Source organism: Caretta caretta, chromosome 20 (assembly GCF_965140235.1).
Source record: "Caretta caretta isolate rCarCar2 chromosome 20, rCarCar1.hap1, whole genome shotgun sequence".
In the NCBI taxonomy this organism is placed as follows: Eukaryota; Metazoa; Chordata; order Testudines; family Cheloniidae; genus Caretta; species Caretta caretta.
The window spans coordinates 4,389,534-4,412,476 of record NC_134225.1 but is presented as its reverse complement, the minus strand read 5'-3'; the positions used below and the strand labels follow the sequence as shown (position 1 = coordinate 4,412,476).

General features: G+C 46.3%; 1 long non-coding RNA gene across 5 annotated transcripts; it reads right to left on the bottom strand.

Moving 5' to 3' along the window:
- Positions 1-659: 659 nt before the first annotated feature.
- Positions 660-22,943, bottom strand: LOC125627637 (uncharacterized). 5 transcript variants are annotated; one of them, XR_012665555.1, is made up of 5 exons: positions 22,249-22,943; positions 20,623-21,504; positions 14,745-14,859; positions 8,480-8,580; positions 660-7,919 (listed from the first exon to the last, which is right to left on the bottom strand). It is a non-coding gene; the product is annotated as an uncharacterized LOC125627637 (long non-coding RNA). The 5 variants fall into 5 exon arrangements; XR_012665554.1 differs by lacking the exon at positions 20,623-21,504 and having other exon boundaries at positions 660-6,438; positions 7,837-7,919; XR_012665553.1 differs by lacking the exon at positions 20,623-21,504 and having other exon boundaries at positions 660-6,438; positions 7,846-7,919.

Genomic DNA, 22,943 nt, shown 5'->3' with positions numbered 1-22,943 from the left:
GCGGAAGTGAGAATTGGGCGGGGCTAGGTCTGTGCCTGGGCAGGCAGCGGAGCCTGGGGATGAGCCACTACCCGCGAGAGGGAGTGAGTAGGAGGAAAGGTGAGGCAGGCCCTTCCCCGGCCATGAAGCAGGAGCTGGGGCTGAGCCACCCTCCCAGGAAAGGTGATCCAGGCCCTTCCCCAGCTGTGGGGTGGGGGTGGGAGTAGTGAGGCAGGATGTGCCCCCCAGCAGGGGGAGGGGTAAGCCAGACGTGGGGTAGGGGGATATAGCCAGGCAAGGCCTTGCTCCCCGCGTCCTCTCATCCTACACAGCAGGAGGAAGGGTGAGAGCAAGGCAAGCCCCGCCCTTGGCATGGGGATGGGTGAGGTATTCCGGCCCGTATCCCCTCCCAAGACAGGAGGAGCACGGGCCGAGCTCCCTCCAGCATATGTGGGACCTGCTGCAGCAGATATTACCCCTGCGGAGTGAAGTGCCAGTCGCTTTTATTCACATGACCCTGGGGTGCATTTGGGAAGAACCAGTCGCTGCCAAAGGGGCAGTGACAGCCTCCTGCCTGCGCATGGATCAGGATGCTCTTGTTGCCGGCACCCAGTGCCGAGAGGCAAAACAACAGCAGGGGTTTGTTACCCGATGTGCGTCACCCAATAATCACAACGCGGTGGAGAAGCAGAAAAGTTTATTTGCAGCTGCAAACAAGGTCCAGGGAGAATAGAATCTCAAATCCTGCACCCAGAGCAGGAAGTTACACAGGCTTTTATACATCCTTCAGCATACTTATCCAATAGCAAGCTGCCCTAAGTATCCATATAGCCAGCCAATCCAGTTACCAGCTAGTTCCCTTGTTTTTTGTATCATTTATTAAACTATACATAAAGCTGCTTCATTCAGCATTGTTCTTCCATATCTGCCCTGTTTGGCCTTGTTTAGTTTCAGGCAGTCTGACTCTGCAATATATTGTTGCCGATCCTCAGCATAACTGCTGCAAGTGCCTCCAGGTGGGGGGGGCCTAGTACGCAGAGCTGCTGCAAGTGCCTCCAGGCAGGGGGGGCAAGAACACTTGGGCCTAGTGTGAGGGGGCTTCATTGACACTCGTGGTCTTCCATCCCCACGAGTTACCTAGTGGCCATCCCCAGTGTCCTCAACAACTCCCTCCTTTGAGAACACTCAACAGCCTTGGCTCTGAGTTTTTTCACTTGGGCTATTTATTTCTTTACAGTAGGACTTTGCATAGGCACTTTGTGATAGCCCTGAAGAGAATGACTTATTAACTTTTGCAAAAGGGCCCTGACATATGATACTGCACAGCATAATACCATTAATACAAGCAATACAGGAAAGAGAAGTTTCAATAACAGGCTAAATAAACCACCAAGCCAAAACGACAAACCCCAGCCTGAAAACAAGGTTTGCAACCAATTGTTCTCTGGGGCAGTATAGGCAACCTGTGCTTCGGCTCGGGCATGGGCCTCAGCCTGTACCACCTTTTCATAGATCTCATAACTGCTATCATTTACATATACACAACATCGGGGCCCGACGAGGGCACAAACCCCTCCTTGGGATGCCAAGAGATAGTCCAAAGCCAGCCTGTTTTGGAGGGAAAAGGTCCTGAGCTGCTGTACCTCTTTATTTAATGTTTTTACTGCTGATCCTAAATCACTAACCGAGTCCTCTAACTCTAAGGCCACTTTCTCAAGTACCATTTGCAGCCTTACAGTATAGCGGCCTATGCATGCCATGGCTGGCCTGGTAAACAGTGGCACTATTCCCAGTACAGAGCACCCTATAAGCTTCTCGGTTGTGAGGGAACTTTTCATATTGCCCTCCAATGCCGTAGTCAGTCGCCGCAGGGTCTTTTCTCGTGACTCAACAGAAGTGTCTTGGGCATTTCTAATCTTTCCTTTGGGCAATGTGGCAGTTATGGACAGATGAGGAACTCCATGAGGTATATAACAGCTACCTGTCCAGTTGGCTGGCAGCACCTTGTAAGCCTTTCAGCCACATACAAAATAGTGACCCTGTAGGGCCCAGTAAGGACTGTTTCTTAAGGGGATTCCTGGGATATTTAAGGCTGCTTTTCCAAACAGTTCATATGCCCCTAAGGGGGCATCCCATCCTCCTGATTGGGTACAAGTGGGGGCATTTCTAATTGTGCCGTTCAAATTACACTCGCCATAGGGACCACTACAAACCCACCATTGGCTTGCTACGTTGGAGATATTAACTGGACGGCAAGTTATATTTCCAAACCTTTCTTTTGTGGTAAGATTATTTGTAAGAGTTTCCCTAAAAGGGGAGGAACCATTACACCCACACTGCTGGCCTCCCCTTTTGGTCTTTATCCAATACCCCTCAGCCCACTGTGTAATAACACAGGACCTGTTTCCCACAGGACACCCATAGTGATCAGACTGGTTTTGCGTAAAACATAACACTCCCTCAGTGAGTACTGCAACTGAATACTCCTGGTCCTATAGGTGGCTTGCTGTAAAGAGGTCTTATTTCAGAACGGCGAGTCCGTTCTTTTCTGCTCTTTGGTGGCGGCTAATTCTGCTAAGGTCAGGGGAAGTACGTCAAGGGGCATTCCCGTTTTGGGGGGCAGTGGAGTTGGATCACATACCCAGCAATCAGTCTAGTTTGTTAAAGTAGCAACATGGTGCGCAAGCAAAACAAAGGAGTTATGTCCCGATATGCACAGTTTGGAAATACCAATACAGAGAATAACAATGTTACCCAATTAATTATCACCAGAGTCTTCCCAACCCAGGGTCTCCAGTACCTGGGTGGGCCCATTTTAGCATTAAGGTGCCCGCTATTTGTGTCCTTTAAACAGTAGCTTTAGCCCGAGATCGTCACTAGATGAGGAGTCAGCAGGTTGGACGGTCCACTGTTCTGCTGACGAGGGGGCGGGTACTGCCTTCAGATGAGAGTGATGGATCCAGTTCTTGTGTCCCTCGATCTTTGCCGCTGTATGGGAGATCAGCAGGACGGTATAGGGTCCTTTCCACCTTTCCTGGAGAGGCTCGTCTTTCCAGGTACGAACAAGTACGGAGTCACCGGGCTGTAAGGAGTGGACGGGAGAGTCCAAGGGGAGAGGCTGGGAATCCTTCGTATACCTGTGAAGAGACAAGAGAACAGCAGACAGGGAACACATACACTGTGACAAAAAACCATTACCCAACTCCCATTCCCCTGACAGAACCGGGGTGCCATTCATAGGCCATGCCCTTCCAAACATAATTTCAAAGGGACTGAGCCCTAATCTACTCTTTGGGAGAACAAATACGAAGTAGGACGAGGGGCAAAGCATCAGGCCATCGCAGTGAGGCTTCCTGGCACACTTTTGAGAGATGCCGTTTAAGGGTCTGATTGGTACGCTCCACTACCCCACTGGCTTGCAGTCTCCAGGGCGTATGGAGTTTCCAGGGGATCTGTAAGGCATGTGAGATGCTTTGGATAATTTTTGAAGTGAAGTGTGTCCCGTTGTCAGATTCCATCCACAGGGGGAGTCCAAAGCGAGGAATGATCTCCTTAACAAACTTGAGGGCCACTGTTCTGGCAGTGCAGTTATGGCATCGGAAGGCTTCTGGCCATCCGCTGAACCGATCCACTATGACAAGGAGATGTTTGAACTCTTGGGTCCGGGGAAACTCAGTAAAGTCTATTTGCTACACTTGTCCGGGGCCCGGAGTGGGTTCTAGGGCAGCTGGTGGCACAGGATGTCCCGGTCGGGGGTTATTCTTTTGGCAGACTAAGCAGTCCGCTTGTACCTGGGCAGCCAGGGGTCGGAGTCCGGAAGTGATAAAATATTTTCCCATTAGTTGGATAAGTGCTTCCCTGCCAGCATGAGTGGTTTGATGTAGTTTCTGCAGCACCAGCTGGATCAGGCCCTTTGGTAAGAGGACCTTCCCTTCCGGGGAATGGAGCCATCCCTCCTTTTCCCAGAGACCGAGTTTGTCAGTTAGCTGTCTCTCCTCCCCAGAGTACTGAGGGGTTGGAAGCTCCCCTACTGATGGGATAAGGGCATGCATATGGGCGTTCTCAGTCTGAGAGGATGGCAGGGTGGCAGCATGCTTAGCCTCTCTATCTGCCCGGGCGTTACCTCTGGCCACATCTTGATCTTCCCTTCGATAGTCTTTACAGTGTACCACCGCCACTTCCGAGGGGAGTTGTACGGCTTCTATGAGCCAGAGGATTTGGGGCCCATACTTGACTGGGGAGCCTTGGGCTGACAGCATTCCCCTTTGCTTCCATAGGCCAGCATGAGCATGTAGCATACCAAAAGCATACTTTGAATCAGTAAAAATGTTGACCCGCTTTCCTTTTGACCGTTCAAGTGCACGGGTCAGGGCTATTAGTTTGGCAAGCTGGGTAGAAGTCCCAGCAGGAAAACCTTCAGCTTCCACAATGTCATGGAGGGTCACAACCGCATAACCCGCCCTCCTTTGCCCATCTATTACAGTACTGCTACCATCAGTGTACCACCCATAATCTGCATTTGGGAGGGGTACATCCTTTAAATCCGGACGGCTGGAGTACTGGGCATCTATGATCTCTAAACAGTCATGTTTTTGTTCCTCTGTTTCTGGCAAGAGGGTGGCTGGGTTAAGGGAGGGGCAAGGCTGTAAGGTGACTTCAGAGTTCTCTAACAGCTTAGCCTGGTACTGAGCAATCCGAGCCTGGATGAGCCAAAGCCCTCCCTTTGCATCCAATAAGGCTCGGACCATATGGGGAGTATAGATTTGCATAACTCCTCCCAATGTTAGCTTCTTGGCTTTCTCAAGCACTAGGGCAGTAGCTGCGACCGCCCGTAAACATGCCAGCCAACTCTTTGCAACCTGATCCAGTTGCTTAGAAAAATAAGCCACGGGACGTCTCCATGCTCCTAACAGCTGTGTGAGCACTCCTAAGGCCACCCCCTTTCGTTCATGTACATACAACTGAAACGGCTTAGAGAGATCCGGCAGGCCCAGAGCCGGGGCTTCCATCAACTTCCTTTTCAAGATTTTAAATGCCCTGTCAGCCTCTGGGGTCCAATAGAAGGGGTCATGATCTGCTCCTTTTACACAGTCGTACAGGGGTTTAGCCCACAGTCCAAACTCTGGGATCCATATCCTGCAAAAGACTGCCATACCCAGAAATGCCCTGAGCCGCTTACGATTACTTGGGGTAGGAACTTGACAGATAGCTTCCTTTCTTTTTTTTTTTTTTTTCCGCTTGAAAGCTGAAGCTCCCCTTGCCTTAGCTGTAACCTGATTCCGCTCTACCTCAGACAACAGGGTTCTCAGGAGGATATTACAGTCGTCTCAATCCGGCTTGTGACTACTGAGGCACCCCTCAAAGACTGAAATAAACCTGCTTGGGTTCATGGAGAATTCCCCAGCCTGTGTTTTAAAAGCTGCTAGGTCTATTGGATTGAATGGCACATGGGTGTAAACTTGCACAGTGGTAGCCTGACGTCCGTCTGCCCCTGGGCAAGCCACAACAGTCTCGGTAATCAAAGGATAGAGTCCCACTGAGGGGGCAATCTCTGTAACCCGAGGCATCCTACCCTTATAAGGTGGGGGTGTGGGGGCCGAAGGGGACACCGGCTCTGCCATTACAGTGGGGGTGGGGGTCTGGGGACTAACATTAGCTACTACCGAACCAGTCGGAGTCAGATTACAGCTTTGCAGAATTACAGCTCTGTTCTGTTTCTTAAAGCCATAAATGCTTGTGCATACAAATGTTCATTCCATTTACCCATTCACTGACAAAACAAAACTAATTGGAGGATCGTGTTGTAATTAATTGACCCTCCTGGTGGCCACCACTCCTGGTCCTCTAGTTGATATTGAGGCCAGTCATCTGTACAGAATCGTTTTAATTGGCTCTTAGTCATGGGATCCGCACCAAATACCTTCCAATTTGCTAGAATGCATTCTAGGGGCATACACTGTGCCCTAACCCCCGAGCTCTGTCCCTGACCCATACCTACAGGGTAACTCTGGGCGTCCCCAGTTCCAACAGAGCATACAATCCGGATTTCAAAAGGTTCCTTCCTACCTCATCCAAGGGACCAGTTCCTCACCGTCGCCTGCAGCTGCTCCTCCCCTATGTCCAAGGGACCGGTTCCTCACCGTTGCCCACAGCTGCTTCTCCACTATATGAGTGCGTTGCACTGTTGTACCCTCCAGGGTTGATCAAATCGCGCCTCCTCCGAGGTCCCCGATGAACTCACCGGTGCGCAGTGGGCGTCGGTTCTCGCCGCAATCCTCGACCTCCAGGAGGAGTCCAGGCAAGGCTAAATAGCAGCCTCATCGCCCACCCAGGGACGCCAAAAGCTGTTGCCGGCACCCAGTGCCAAGAGGCAAAACAACAGCAGGGTGGGGTTCGCTACCCGGTGTGCGTCACCCAATAATCACAACGGGGTGGAGAAGCAGAAAAGTTTATTTGCAGCTGCAAACAAGGTCCAGGGAGAATAGAATCTCAAATCCTGCACCCAGAGCAGGAAGTTACACAGGCTTTTATACATCCTTTTTCCCAGCATACCTATCCAATAGCAAGCTGCCCTAAGTATCCATATAGCCAGCCAATCCAGTTCCCAGCTAGTTCCCTTGTTTTTTGTATCATTTATTAAACTATTCATAAAGCTGCTTTATTCAGCATTGTTCTTCTATATCTGCCCTGTTTGGCCTTGTTTAGTTTCAGGCAGTCTGACTCTGCAACATATTGTTGCAGATCCTCAGCATAACTGCTGCGAGTGCCTCCAGGTGGGGGGGGCCAAGGACACTTGGGCCTAGTGCGAGGGGGCTTCATCGACACTCGTGGTCTTCCATCCCCTCGAGTTACCTAGTGGCCATGCCCCAGTGTCCCCAACATTCTGAGCTCTCCTGTACCCTGATTGCCACCCTGCAATTTTGCTGATGTCAGACTGTGAACACCTCAGGGCAGATGCTGTCTCCTGAATGTTCTGGAAGATGTCCTGCATAAACCCATTCCTATGTGTGCGGAGACCCAAGGCTTCTGACCTCTCTGGACTTTGCCAGCACTTGTACAGCCAGCCAGGCCAAGAGATAACTCATGATTTATGCCTGTGCCACCTGAAGCCACTAGAGGGGGTTATTCCTAGTGTTGTCTTGTAGTGGGATCTTTACACACCATTCCCCTGCCTTCAAAAGATATGTTCTGTCACATCCACATAGGGTGACCAGACATCCTGGCATTAGGGGCTTTGTTTTATATATGCAACTATACCCACCTCACCAAAAAAAAAAAAAAGTGTCCCAACTTTTCACACTTGCTATCTGGTCACCCTATGCCCACATAAGGGCGTGAGACTTTCCTCTCTTGGCACTGGGTGTGATACTGTAAGAACTGCTGAGCTAAATAAAATCTCCAGGAATTTCTGAGACATGTGAGATCTTTCCACTGTCTAACAATTTCCAACCCACCTGTCAAACTCTCTCTTCTCTGGTTTCAGAGTAGCAGCCGTTTTAGTCTGTATCCACAGAAAGAAAAGGAGGACTTGTGGCATCTTAGAGTGCTGTAGCTCACAAAAGCTTATGCTCAAATAAATTTGTTAGTCTCTAAGGTGCCACAAGTACTCCTTTTCTCTCTTCTCTGTTTCTCCATGAGTCCCTCTTCCTGTCCAATTGTGCCTGTCCCTCCCTCCCTCTTTCTCGCACCCTTCCACCTTCCCTCGTTTCTGCCAGGACTCCTCGGTTACCTTAACTCTCTTTAGATGTGATTTTCTTGTTCCCTAAAGTGCCAATAAAGGAAATGGCTAAATGCAGTGGTACAAGTGCCTTGCCTGTAGTTGATGCTATGCAAATAATAACTGTATATCTTACCCACCAAACTTACAAATGTCTTGATGGACAGCTCCTGCTTTTTTCAAATGGGGTAGATTGTGCTGTTCTTGTACAATATCGTTTGACCTGTTGGTACAGTTTTCAGGAACAAACTTGGAAGTGGCATCATGGGAAGAGTTTGGCTTTATTTCTTTTTGCATCATTGTTCTGGGATAGTATTCTTAATATCAATTAATTAGCACTTCAATAATATTTTGTTTTATCTTCAGTGAGCTTTACATTCACTAAGCAATTCACAGACTTCTGGCAAAGTTAGAGAGTGTTCTCCCCATTTTACAAGGCTGAGAGGGGAAATATCTTGTCTGTGGTCACAGAAGAGAATCAATATCAGAGCCAGATGTCACAATTTCAGAGTAACTGTGCCTGGAACTCCCAATCAGGTCTCCAGCCATCACCTGTTTCTTGTCCCATTCCTACTGACCCCGGGGGTTTTAAGGCTGTATTGCTCTCTGCCTTACTCTGTGATATCCTCGGCTAGTCTGCCTAGAGACCAGCACCTATGCTTTGCTTTCTCTCTGAGTGTCATCACACAGCCCTTTCCAAGCAAGCACATTCATTCTTAAGTTAAAAGTATTATAGAGAAAATATAAAAAAACAATCAGCGTTCCTATATGCTAAAAGCTTACCAGAGGTCACCATCAGTTTTCTGGGGCACTAGTAGATCAAAGTCCTTCCAATCCTTCCCCAGGGTTGCCCCAACCGTTGGACAGAAGGTCCTGTCTGTTTGCTGGATCAGAAAGAAGGCCCTGTGTCAGTTCAAGCCAATCTTTTTATAGAAAAAGGCCCTTTCTTTGTCTCCTAATCTATGGAAAACTTAGCTTGAGCCCGTGCATGAGGGCTGATCCCTCTCTAGAGTTGTTTAGTCTCAGTGATTTACCTTAGTGTTTTTTAGCTCCTGGAAGAGCTAAGATTACTCGCCCACATGAAGTAGAACACAATCAGACATCAACCATTCATAAATTTAATACAATGTGGTATACTCATCGACTGATAAATTCAGTCTTTATGAAACTTTCAGATCAGCATTGATCAATGACACTTTGTATCATATTTACCCAGCTGATGCCCTATCAGCGCTGCAAGTACCGTGACACAGCAATGCCCGTTCTGGTTCTAAGCTGTGGGGAAAATGGCCCTGTCAGACCAGAGTCCAGCGTGTCTTATGCATTTAATTGCCAGAGAGCTGCATAACGTTCTCCCAAACGGCTTTTTGATTTAGTTCCCCATATTGATAACATTTGTTATCAATACAATGCCAATATCTGTCACAAGGCTCCTGGCTCCCTTTCCTATACTCAAGCCACTAAACAATGATGTCTGAAAGGCTTTACTGAAACTGAAGGATGTTGGTTTAGTTTCTGTAATTTACAGTGGTTGTCACCCTCCCCTCTCCAAAAATTATTAATGGTAGACTGTTGGGTGCGAGAGGAACATGCCCAACTATTGAGAAGGGGAAGTAAGAAAGGGAATGATCAATATTGCGTCATTCCATCTGTGACATTATCTGATTAAAATATGACCATGCAGATCATTGTTACTATCACTGTTATATAATTGCAACAAATCTTATCCAAAGTATGTCAAGTACAGTGTCTATAGAAAGGTTATGATTTGCTGAATATGATTATGCTATTTGTATGCATGTATCATTTTTGTATCTGAAGTTATGAATATTAACTATGCACCTGTATTTCAAATGTTTGCTCCTGTGGTAACAACAAGGTGTTTAGCCAGCACATTGTGAAGGAGCTATTCAAGTTGGATGGCCCATCAATGAACACTTAATTCACAAAAAGAAAAGGAGTACTTGTGGCACCTTAGAGACTAACAAATTTATTTGAGCATAAGATTTCGTGAGCTACAGCTCACTTCATCGGATGCATGCAGGCTTAACATTTGGGCAGGAAAGAAACTCCAGCTTCGCATTTCAGATCCTCAGTTTTGAGGAGTCTGGGGGAAAGCATGACGCTCCATATGTCTGCATTAAGGAATCTGGTACCATTGTAACTACATCATTGCAAACCGTCCGGCCAGGTCTACACTACAGACTTATATCAGTTTAACTACGTTGCTCAGGGGTAGCAACATATTTATACCAACATAACCCCCTGTCTAGAGAGCCTCTCATGGAGGTGGATTAACTCTGCCAACGGGAGAAGCTCTCCCGCTGGCATAGGAGCGTCTTCACTTAAGTGCTTTTAAGTGTAGACCTGCCCTTTGTGTAGACATGTACCAGAGTTTACACCTGTGCAGCTTACTCTTGTATAGGCCTCGCTTTGCACTGTTGCAGCACGTCTACATTCGGGGTTTGCATCAATGCAACTATATTGGTGTAGTTGGGCCAGAACAAATTTCATTAATGCAGAAATGGCCTGAGGGCCATAGTCCTGGGAAGCACATTAAAGAACCTCCGAATGCAAAGGCAGTTTCTTCAGAATCCTGAACGGGAATTCCAGCCTTCATTTACAGACAGCTTGAGTTATGTTGTCTAACAACTTACACTGAGCTGTGAAAGGGTGTGTGCGCCGCTAACCAGATTACATAGATGAAAATCTAGCAAGGACTTTCACAAAGTCCAGGCAGGAGGTGCGATAAAACAAGTTATTTGAAGGCTTAAAAGCAAGCATGGAAAAAGAGATGAACTGAAATAGTCTGTGAAATGTTGCAGGGAAGAGCTTTGTAGCCAAAAGAACTTGGTGACCCTTTCAGTTCACTGCTGATACTGAGCTTATACCAGCACCCGTATGAAATACCGAAGTGTTGGAAAAAGTACTCTGGGTGTTAGCATGCAGAACCCAATTCACTGCATGCATCTGATGAAGTGAGCTGTAGCTCACGAAAGCTTATGCTCAAATAAATCTGTTAGTCTCTAAAGTGCCATGAGTCCTCCTTTTCTTTTTGCAGATACAGACTAACACGGCTGCTACTCTGAAACTTAACTCACAAAGGAGCATGGAAAATGCCTATCCACATGTAATGGACTTTCCTGTGAACCTTCTAACTGTAGTATGGGATGGCTTCTGCTATGACTAAGCGAAATCATACATGGACATGTGACTTGGCCATGTGACTCCAAACACCATCTTGTTACTTGTGGTTTTCCACAAACTAGAACAGGTTTCCCCTTCACTTGGCAAAAGCTATAAAAGGCCCTGGAGACATCTCCATTTTGCCTCTTTCCTGCTCAAATCTCTGGACTATGAACTTATACTAATGGGAGCATTCTAACCAAGGGACTGCAGACCTTCCAAGGATTTGGAAGCAACCAGAGACTTAACAAGCCAGCAGTTTATTCCATCGCTGCTACAAGCCTGAACCAAGAACTTTGCAATTATTGTATGTATTTGATTCCTTTAGCCAATTTTAATTCTCACCTTTCTTTCTTTTTCTTTTTATACATAAACCTTCAGATTTTAGATAGTAAAGGACTGGCAACAGCATGATTTTTGGGTATGTGGCATGTCCTTTGGGATCAGAAGAACCCTTTTGTTTGATTAAATTGGTTTTAAATAACCACTCATTCATTAAATCTAGTGGTTTTGGTGGCGATACAAGGACTGGAATGCCTAAGGAGACTGCTTCTTGTTAGTCAGTTTGGTGAAACGGAAGTTTACTTTTGTTGCTGGTTTGATATATCTTATGGGAGAATAACCCACCAGTTTTGGGGTGTGCTTGCTCTATTTCTCAGCGGTTTGTCCTGAATTGGTATTCGCAGTTGTGACCCACAGAGGCACGGTCATACCATCCTATCCTTTCAGAAGGCCTGGTGGCTGCTTCACAGTCATCATGAGCCAAATACATTTATGAATTCTACCACCTTTGGGGAAAGGCTGAGGTGGCACGATACCTCCCATGCCCTGTTGGGTGATAAGCCTGTCAAATGAGTATATGGCAGCTCACGTTCTGCATGTTCAGCTTTTGCTTATCAGAAGAAATGCACAGAAGCTTTTATAGGCTTTACTGATAGCTTCCAGGTCATCGATTGATACATTCAGTCTTTACAAAACTTTCAGATCAGCTTCGATCCATGATACTTTGTATCGTATTTACTCAGCTGATGCCCTATGAGCGCTGCATGTACTGCGACACAGCAATGCCCGTTCTGCTTCTAATCTGTCGGAAAAATGGCCCTGTCAGAGCAGAGTCCAGCGTGTCTCACACACTTAATTGCCAGAGAGCTGCATAAAGTTCTACCAAATGGCTTTTTGATTTAGCACTCCATATTGATAACATTTGTTCAGGGGAGTGGATAAGCCACAGCCACTTGAACTAGGGAAAGTCCTCTGGATCAAGGTTTCTGATACCCAATTAATGACCCATTAATAACCCCCCTGTCAGTTCTTTTCACAATGATAAGAGGAAAGCCGGGTTAATTGTGTTTGGAAAACAACATTCCAATTGGTTTCTTAAGCTTCTTTCAAGTAGCTCTGCCCAATGCCAGCCAATTCCTGGGCATATCTGAAGTACCGTTATCTTATCGGAGGGGGGACACTTGTATAAAGACAAGAGCAGAGTGGGCTCCGCTGCTGTGTCCCAGGAGCTGTGGGATAAGTGGCAAACACCGCTTCGGCATAATGACTAAGAAATATATTCTGGACCAGAGTTCTCCGATCAGCGAGCTGGGTAAGTAATCTGAAGAGAGGGGAAGAGCTAGGAAATCCATTCCTAATTATTGGTTTCCTTAACTCAGAGGGGAGTCAAGCTTCCTTGCTATGTTTCGCACCTGTAGAGGTGTTTATTTTCTCAAAGCAATGGAGCATTGTTCAAGTAATAAAGTTTTTTTGTCGCCCTTCCTAGGCACTGTCAATAGCAGACGTTGTCTCATGGGCAGCACCCGCATGTTGATCTTTAACAAGGCTACTGGCAGCTAGGTCAGATTATCAAAACACAAAGCAACCCAAGAGTTTTGGAAGCAACATAAATCTTCCTGTTCCAGGGCATAAATTATTGGGGGGTCAGGAAAAATTTTTCCCTGGGGGTAGGCTACCCCATTACCGCCACTGCGGGGCTTCTAGTACCTTCCTCTGAAGCAACTGGTGTTAGCCACTGTGGGAGACAGGATGCTAAACTAGATGACCTCGGGCCTGATTCAGCATGATCAACCATCTATTCCTAAAAAGAAAAGACGTACTTGTGGCACCTTAGAGACTAACCAATTTATTTGAGCATAAGCTTTCGTGAGCTACAGCTCACTTCATCATATGCATCCGATGAAGTGAGCTGTAGCTCACGAAAGCTTATGCTCAAATAAATTGGTTAGTCTCTAAGGTGCCACAAGTACTCCTTTTCTTTTTGCAAATACAGTCTAACACGGCTGTTACTCTGAAACCCATCTATTCCTAGCAGCTACAACTTCCAGCTCAGTTTGATGATGTCATTTTCAACCTGCCGGAAAGGGGATTTATCTTTCAGGGTTGCAGACATACAGGGGAATTTTTCACTCCGTTGGAAATGCACAATTTGCCCTTTAGCCCAGAGACAACCACAGGGAAACAAAAAGCTCCACACATTCGCTGCCTGGTTATCTGTGCTGGATTCAGTGGTTTTGTTTCCCTGATAACATGTGTAATTATTTTGCTCCTATGTGTTTTAAACAAAAGGAAAGCAGCATTGCAAAACTTGTCTGCTTGTGAAAAGTTGAAGCTTTGGACAAATATAATGAACTTTATTCTCCCCAAACCCCTACAGACATTAACTAAAAGCCAAAGATTAGTCTTGCTTGCTTGTCTACAAAGCTCTCTCCTATTCCAGGAGTACAAGCAAGCATATGCTATGTGCACTGTGGCATATAGTTTAATTTGTTGAGGGTGACATTTCTTATGGTGACTGGCAAGTTTTTCTCTTCTTCATCTGCCCTTAACACATAGCTTGATCTATTTGTCTTGCATTCCCTGATGTGTCAGGGTGAAACAGCATGTCTGTTTCGGTGGATTATAATGAAATTGTGGGGTGGGGAAACGGAGATAGGGGAACATGCGGTGTGTTGTGGACTTTTTAAATGGCCACAGTGATGCACCAGCCACAGCCCAATTCTGTTCTGACTGTATCACAAACTTGGGTGACAAAGGTGACAACATTTCTTTCTTTATTTTTGCATTATAGTTTTCAGAAAATAATTATTTCAAATATTTGATCTCTAGGTTTCCCTGGCCAAAAGTCATTGTGGAGCTGTGTGGGAACCAGAATTTGCCTCCCAAATAAAAGTTTTCATTTCTGAATAAAAATGTCCTTCTGTATTGCAACAAAAAGTCAGACATAGGAAATTTTCCATCGGAGGGACATTTAAAAAAAAAATCCCTTTGGGAAGAACTGAAATGGAACTTGTTCAAAATTTCTGGTCCCGTCTCCCCAGGTGAGCTGCCGAGGATCCAGGGAGGGGCAGGAAACCTGCTGGTTTCCATCTAAATTGATACATTATTGCAGCATTTTTTGACAGAAAAATGTTCTGTTGGAAATTTTCCAACCATCTCTAGAGAACAGAGCACTCAAGCTGAACAGTCTATTCAATAAGGGGGGAAATCACTTATACTTTATGGAGTTAAGTATAAACCAGTGAAGGATAAAACAGACTTTTACATCATGGAATGGATTTTTAATATGTTTTATAAGAACTAGAGTATTCTCCATTAGCCAATCTATATAAAATCCTTGTAGATTTTCTAAAAAAAGCAAAGTCCAGGATACTGCTATAAGCACATATTATAATAGGTAGGAGTAGAACCTAGGAGTCTTGACTTCCAAAGTTCCTGCTCTAACCATTGGACTCCATATTTGTTATTCGGAGAGGCAGTGAGATCCAGTGATTTGGGTACTGGATTGCAAGCTGGGAGCTCTGGGTTCGATAGCCACCTTTGCCACTGACTTGTTGCATGGCCTTGGGAAAGGCATTACCTCTTTCTGTGCCTTAGTTTCCCCCTTCCATCCTCCTCTAAGTGTGAGCTCTTCTCAGGGATTGTCTGCCTGGCATGCTGGGGGCCCACATCTCGGTCGGAGCCTCTTGATGCTACTGTAATACAAATAATCAAGCTAATATAAATATAATCACTTCTCAGTATTTCTCAAGACACTACTGGAACTTAAACAATAATGACATTCTTTTCAGTTCCACGCAGTGTAGTAGTCGGCAATAACGTCAATCTCATAAAAAAAGTCTGCACAGAAGCCCCATTGCTTTGGAAGCAGCTAGGTCAGGGGTGGGCAAACTTTTTGGCCCAAGGGCCACATTGGGGTTGCAAAACTGTATGGAGGGCTGGGTAGGGAAGGCTGTGCCTCCCCAAACAGCCTGGACCCCACCCCCTATCCGCCCCCTCCCACTTCCTGCCCCCCTCAGAACCTCCGACCCATCCAACCCCCCTGCTCCTTGTACCCTGACTGCCCCCTCCCGGGACCCCCCGCCCCTAACCGCCCCCCGGGATCCCACCCCCATCCAACCCCCCTGCTCCCAGTCCCCCAACTCCTATCCACACACCCCGCCCCCTGACAGGCCCCCCGGGACCCTGTGCCTATCCAACCCCCGCCCCCGTTCCCTGTCCCCTGACCGCCCCGCCCCCCTGCAGAACCTCCGCCCCCTGCTCCCTGTCCCCTGACTGCCCCCCAAGACCCCTCGCCCCTTATCCAACCCCCAGCCCCCTTACCATGCCGCTCAGAGCAGCATGTCTGGCAGCCGCACCGCCCACCTGGAGCTAGACACGCTGCCGCTCTGCTCGGCAGGAGCGCACAACCCCGCTGCCCAGAGCGCTGCCCACGCAGCGGTGTAGCTGCGGGAGAGGGGGGACAGCAGGGAAGGGGCTGGGGGCAAGCCTCCCCGGCCAGGAAGGACGGTCCTGCAGGCTGTAGTTTGCCCACCTCTGAGCTAGGTCCTAAAGATCATGCACCAAGTTGTCTTGATCAAATTGTCTGTCTACAATAAAGTCTGCTGCAGTTTCCACGGTATACATCTGATGAAGTGAGCTGTAGCTCACGAAAGCTCATGCTCAAATAAATTGGTTAGTCTCTAAGGTGCCACAAGAACTCCTTTTCTTTTTGCGAATACAGACTAACACGGCTGTTCCTCTGAAACCTACAATAAAACAGAAGGTTTATTGGACAACAGGAACACGGTCCAAAACAGAGCTTGTGGGTACACCCAGGACCCCTCAGTCAAGGCCTTCTGGGGGAGCAGGGAGCTTAGACCCCAGCCCTGGGGTCCCCTGTGTTCCTCCACCCAGCCCCAAACTGAAACTAAACCCCCCCCAGCAGGTTCCCTTCTGCAGCCTGTCTTCACATTCCTGGGCAGAGGTGTTACCTCCCCCTCCCCCTCCCCCTCCCGGCTCAGGTGACAGGCTCTCAGGTCTCCCATCCCCAGGGCACATTCCCAGGTCAACACTCCCTCCTCCCTGCTGCTTCACATCCTCACAATCATGCACCAAGTTGTCTTGATCAAATTGTCTGTCTGACCCCTGAGTTCTCACATGAAGAAGGAGGATTCTGTTTATCAAGGTACTTACATAGGTCCCATCATAGTATCTGAGTGTCTCCCAAATATGTAAATGAGCATTAGGCGACTAGAGACCTCTGAAGATCTGGGCCTTTATTCTCACAGCTCCCTGGGAGGTAGTGAAGTATTATCCCATTTTACAGATGGGGAAAGTGAGGCATGGAGAAATTGAACCCACATTTTTTTCAAAAGTGGCCACTGATTTTAGGTCCCCAACTTGACATACTAAGGTGAAGATCCTCGAAAGTATTTAGGCATCTAACTTGCATTGATTTCAACCTTTGAGGAGGAAAACGGCCTGTGTGCTTGTGTACCCTCTGCTATCACCATGCTCTCGGATGAACTCTCACAGAAAAAAAGATAAATGATAAAAGACAAAAACACCGTATCACCCATGGGTGAACACTTCACAAAGCCAGGTTTCAGAGTAGCAACCTGTTAGTCTGTATCCACAAAAAGAAAAGGAGGACTTGTGGCACCTTAGAGACTAACACACTTATTTGAGCATAAGCTTTTGTGACCAACAGCTCACTTCATCGGATGCATGCAGTGGAAAATACAGTGGGGAGATTTTATATACACAGAGAACATGAAACAATGGGTGTTACCATACACACTGTAACAAGAGTGATCAGGTAAGGTGAGCTATTACCAGTGGGGGGGGGGGGGGGTCAAGACCTTTTGTAGTGATAATCAAGGTGGGCTATTTCCAGCAGTTGACAAGAACCTGTGAGGAACAGTAGGGGAGGAAAATACATGGGGAAATAGTTTTACTTTGTGTAATGACACATCCACTCCCAGTCTTTATTCAAGCCTAATTTAATGGTGTCCAGTTTGTAAATTAATTTCAATTCAGCAGTCTCTCATTGGAGTCTGTCTTTGAAGTTTTTTTGTTGAAGAATTGCAACTTTTAGGTCTGTAATCGTGTGACCAGAGAGATTGAAGTGTTCTCCGACTGGTTTTTTGAATGTTATAATGCTTGACATCTGATTTGTGTCCATTTATTCTTTTACGTAGAGACTGTCCGGTTTGGCCACTGTACATGGCAGAGGGGCATTGCTGGCACATGATGACATATATCACATTGGTAGATGTGCAGGGGAACGAGCCTCTGATAGTGTGGCTGATGTGATTAGGCCCTATGATGGTGTCCCCTGAATAGATATGTGGACACAGTCGGCAACGGGCTTTGTTGCAAGGATAGGTTCCTGGGTTAGTGTTTTTGTTGTGTGGTGTGTGGTTGCTGGTGAGTATTTGCTTCAGGTTGGAGGGCTGTCTGTAAGCAAGGACTGGCCTGTCTCCCAAGATCCGTGAGAGTGATGGGTCGTCCTTCAGGATAGGTTGTAGATCCTTGATGATGCGCTGGAGAGGTTTTAGTTGGGGGCTGAAAGTTTTCACTTCTGAATAAAAATGTCCTTCTGTATTGCAACAAAAAGTCAGAAATAGGAAATTTTCCTAGTTTAGTTAGCTAGTGGCGTTCTGTTGTTTTCTCTGTTGGGCCTGTCCTGTAGTAGGTAACTCTTCTGGCTCTGTCAATCTGTTTCTTCACTTCAGCAGGTCGGTATTGTAGTAGTAAGAACGCTTGATAGAGATCTTGTAGGTGTTTGTCTCTGTCTGAGGGGTTGGAGCAAATGCGGTTGTATCGTAGAGCTTGGCTGGAGACAATGGATCGTGTGGTGTGGTCTGGATGAAAGCTGGAGGCATGTAGGTAAGTATAGTGGTCAGTAGGTTTCCGGTATAGGGTGGTGTTTATTTGAGCATCGCTTATTAGCACTGTAGTGTCCAGGAAGTGGATCTCCTGTGTGGACTGGTCCAGGCTAAGGTTGATGGTGGGATGGAAATTGTTGAAATCATGGTGGAATCCCTCAAGGGCTTCTTTTCTATGGGTCCAGATGATGAAGATGTCATCAATGTAGTGTAAGTAGAGTAGGGGCGTTAGGGGACGAGAGCTGAGGAAGCGTTGTTCTAAGTCAGCCATAAAAATGTTGGCATACTGTGGGGCCATGCGGGTACCCATAGCAGTGCTGCTGATTTGAAGGTATACATTGTCCCCAAATATGAAATAGTTATGGGTGAGGACAAAGTCACAAAGTTCAGCCACCAGGTTTGCCGTGACTTTATCGGGGATACTGTTCCTGACGGCTTGTAGTCCATCTTTGTGTGGAATGTTGGTGTAGAGGGCTTCTACATCCATAGTGGCCGGGATGGTGTTTTCAGGAAGATCACCGATGGATTGTAGTTTCCTCAGGAAATCAGTGGTATCTCAAAGATAGCTGGGAGTGCTGGTAGCGTAGGGCCCGAGGAGGGAGTCTACATAGCCAGACAATCCTGCTGTCAGGGTGCCAATGCCTGAGATGATGGGGCATCCAGGATTTCCAGGTTTATGGATCTTGGGTAGCAGATAGAATACCCCTGCTTGGGGTTCTAGGGGTGTGTCTGTGCGGATTTGTTCTTGTCGTTTTTCAGGGAGTTTCTTGAGCAGATGGTGTAGTTTCTTTTGGTAACCCTCAGTGGGATCAGAGGGTAATGGCTTGTAGAATTTTGATCTATCAGTCCTCATCCTCAAAGGAAACCTGTCCAATACTTTCAAAAGATGAGCCTGGGAGCTTAATTTCATAACTGTTAGACACTAAAAATCATGACCTTAATAAAGACACTGGATTCATGGCTTATTTAAAAATTGTATTAAGAGGATGTTAAAATAAAAAGAAAACAGTAAAGAGTTTAAGAATAGAAGTTTCTGTTTATCAGGGAATAATGTACAGATTATCAAGGGGTGTGAAGTTCGGTTTAGGATTGTATGGCGTAAGGAATACATAATCTGCAATATCCCCAATTGGGGGTAAAATGTTAACGGGTCTATTACAACAACCTGTAACCCACTAACCCCCCTTTTTGTTTTACAACTACAGGGGTGTTAATTGGCCACTTCACCTTGAATGGTCCCTTAGAATATGTGCTAACTACTTATGCTAAACAATCTGTTTGATCTTGTATTTAGCAGGTTTTCACAGACTCATAGACATTAAGGTCAGAAGGGACCATTATGATCATCTAGTGTGACACTCTGGTAAGGCCGGATTAAGACCTTTAGAAGCCCTAAACACTGAAAAGATTATGGTCCCCCACCCCCTATGTAATTCAAAATAAAAACAATACTATACCGTAAAATAAAATTTTATTTTTTGAAATGACATAAAACTTACATGTATGCTGAAATTAAAATAGCTTCTTTCTAGATTTTCTGATTGCAAAATTCTGGGTAAGTTCATCAAAGCTTACTCGACAAAGCATGTCCGCTTTCATACACAATAGGGAAAGTGAATCAAGTCTGCCCTGACACATTGTTGTTCCCTGAGGGTTTTTTTCAGCTGAGAAAAAGAGCATTCTGCGGAGAAGTTAGTAATCATCAATGTTAGAAAAGTACGTAGTGCAATCTCTACATCTGGAAATACACACTGTATTCCCAAAAAGAAAAGGAGTACCTGTGGCACCTTGGAGACTAACAATTAACTGGATACAATTAATTTAGGCTTGAATAGAGACTGGGAGTGGATGGGTCATTACACAAAGTAAAACTATTTCCCCATGTTTATTCCCCCACCGTTCCTCAGATGTTCTTGTCAACTGCTGGAAATGGCCCACCTTGATTATCACTACAAAAGGTTCCCCCCCCTCCACTCTCCTCCTGGTAATAGCTCACCTTAAGTGATCACTCTCCTTACAGTGTGTATGGTAACACCCATTGTTTCATGTTCTCTATGTATATAAATCTCCCCACTGTATTTTCCACTGAATGCATCCAATGAAGTGAGCTGTAGCTCACGAAAGCTTATGCTCAAATAAATTTGTTAGTCTCTAAGGTGCCACAAGTCCTCCTTTTCTTTTTGAGAATACAGACTAACATGGCTGCTACTCTGAAACCTGACATTGTATTCCATCTTTCAATATTGTGTCATGAAGATCAATGTGACTGAATTTCATTTTTCCTGTTTCATTAAACTTTGTGCGCATAACAGTGGACAGGTTTCAGAGTAACAGCCGTGTTGGTCCGATGAAGTGAGCTGTAGCTCACGAAAGCTTATGCTCAAATAAATTGGTTAGTCTCTAAGGTGCCACAAGTACTCCTTTTCTTATAACAGTGGAACTGCCGTACTTCTCCACACAGATTCATGTTCAAGTCAACAGGGTATGAATCAATTAGCTTTTGGGAACTTTGTGAATATTGTTCATCAGATAAGTCCATATCATTTAGAAAAGAAAATCTACTTGATACGTCTTTGTACACTTTACCTCTCCTCTTCATATGAACTTCAAGTGTATCAATTATAGCATAGTAAGTAGATACGCGAAATTTGTCTCTAGGATTCAATGCTGTTTCTGTTGCTCTGCTATCATTTGCTTGTTTTTTCCTAATTCGCTTGCGGGACTAGGCTTCTTTGTAGTTAGTATCAGGCAAGATATCTTTCGATAGGTCTTCAAATCTTTCGAAATCATTCCTCAAAGTGTGTAAGTGGTCTGCTAATGGTTGACAGAGGTCTGCACGTTTGCAAAGCCAATTCTTTTTCTTGGAGAGCTTGACTTGTGTGGTAAAAGTGTTGTAAAATTTCATTCCACATGGTCAACATGAATACAAACTCTAGTTGTTGCATCTTGTTTGCAATGTTTCCTGCTTCGCAGATAGTTTCTCCCTTTTGTGACTGATCTTCAGCTATACTTGCTAATGCATCCACAATCTTTGAGTAGGACTCCAGAATTGCACTTGTTGCCACTGCATGTGCCTCCCAGCGAGTATTAGAAAGAGATTTCAACACACAGTCATTGCCCAAATATGTTTTAAGAACTGCCCATCGGTGTGTTGAGGCAGAGAAAAATGTACAAACTGGACTGTTGAGAAAAAACTTACTGCCACCGGGTAACAATCAACAGCACTGCGGCCAACAAGATTGAGAGAGTGTGCAGCATATGGCATATTTGTTCTGTTCTAAAAGCTTTTTCTGCATTCCTTGATAACGCCCTGACGTGTTGGCAGCATTGTCATAAGATTGACCTCTGTACTTTGAGAAATCTATTTTGCAAACTTGGCACAGATAATGCAGTACTGGATTTGCCATTTCTTCACCAGTGGGGCTTTTCAAATTGAGGAATGTTATAAATCATTCACTGGTTTTCCAACTGTGGGGGAGACATATCTTAGTACAATACTCAATTGACCAATATGTGAAAGATCAGGTGTAGAGTCGACAGATAAACTGAAGTACCCACTTATTTCATCCACAATAACTGAACGAACTTCGTTACTCATTAGACCAATCAGTTCATCACATATTGACTTGGGTAAGTATGATGGGTTACTGTATACAAGTAGTCTGTATTCGCAAAAAGAAAAGGAGTACTTGTGGCACCTTAGAGACTAACAAATTTATTTGAGCATAAGCTTTCGTGAGCTACAGCTCACTTCACGAAAGCTTATGCTCAAATAAATTTGTTAGTCTCTAAGGTGCCACAAGTACTCCTTTTCATTTTTTTTGGTGCCCCCTACTTTGCTGGTGACCTAAGCATGTGCTTAGTCTGCCTATTGGGTAATCCAGCCCTGCACTCTGGGTACATTTCCCAAACCTGAAGAGACGCTCTATGTAGCTCAAAAGCTTGTCTCACTCACCAGGAAAAGTTTCAGAGGAACAGCCGTGTTAGTCTGTATTCGCAAAAAGGAGTACTTGTGGCACCTTAGAGACTAACCAATTTATTTGAGCATGAGCTTTCGTGAGCTACAGCTGATCACACTACATCTGATGAAGTGAGCTGTAGCTCACGAAAGCTCATGCTCAAATAAATTGGTTAGTCTCTAAGGTGCCACAAGTACTCCTTTTCTTTTCACCAGGAAAAGTTGGTTCCATAAAAGATATGGGATTTACCCACCTTGTCTCTCTACTATGGAAGTCAGCAGCAGCAGTGAGCACGCAGTGCCTTTGAAAGTCAGGCCAAGGCCCTTCTCGTGGGGTTCCCAAAAGACAGGCAGCAGTTACCCCAAGTCCACCCTCCTACCCCTTAGGGGTAAATGCTGCTCTGTTGGTTACTTCAGATTTTCTGTTCACAGGGAGGCTTGGGTAATTTTTTTTTTCTGAAAGGGGGCAGAGCTTTAAGGGAATGTCCTGCCACCCTGTGGTCTGATTAGGCTGTGAACTTCCCAGGGCAGAGATCCGTCTTCCTCTGCGATCGGGATGGGACCAAAAAGGGGTTACAGTCACCTCCTCCCTGGAGAGCTCCCCCTCTCATCGATCTCTGTTGATCACTAGGGCCAAAATGCTGCTGGGCTGGGTCTCAGGCGACCTGGGTTCCAGTTTCTGCGCCACCACTGCCCTGCTGGGCATTCTTGGAGAAGCCAGGGCTCTCCGCCTCAGTTTCCCCAGTGCACTAGAAAGCCTTTTGCTCCCAGCACGGAGCGGCACTGGGAGAGGTCCCCGTCCCCACCACGGACCGTGCGGCTCCAGCGCAGAATGGTACCAAGGGGCCCTGCGTCCCCACGGTGGAGCCGCACCGGGAGGCCCTGCCTGCCAACCCCCCCCCCGGCCGCAGCAGCAGCTCGGCTACCCGCAGGCGAGCGCGCCCCCGCC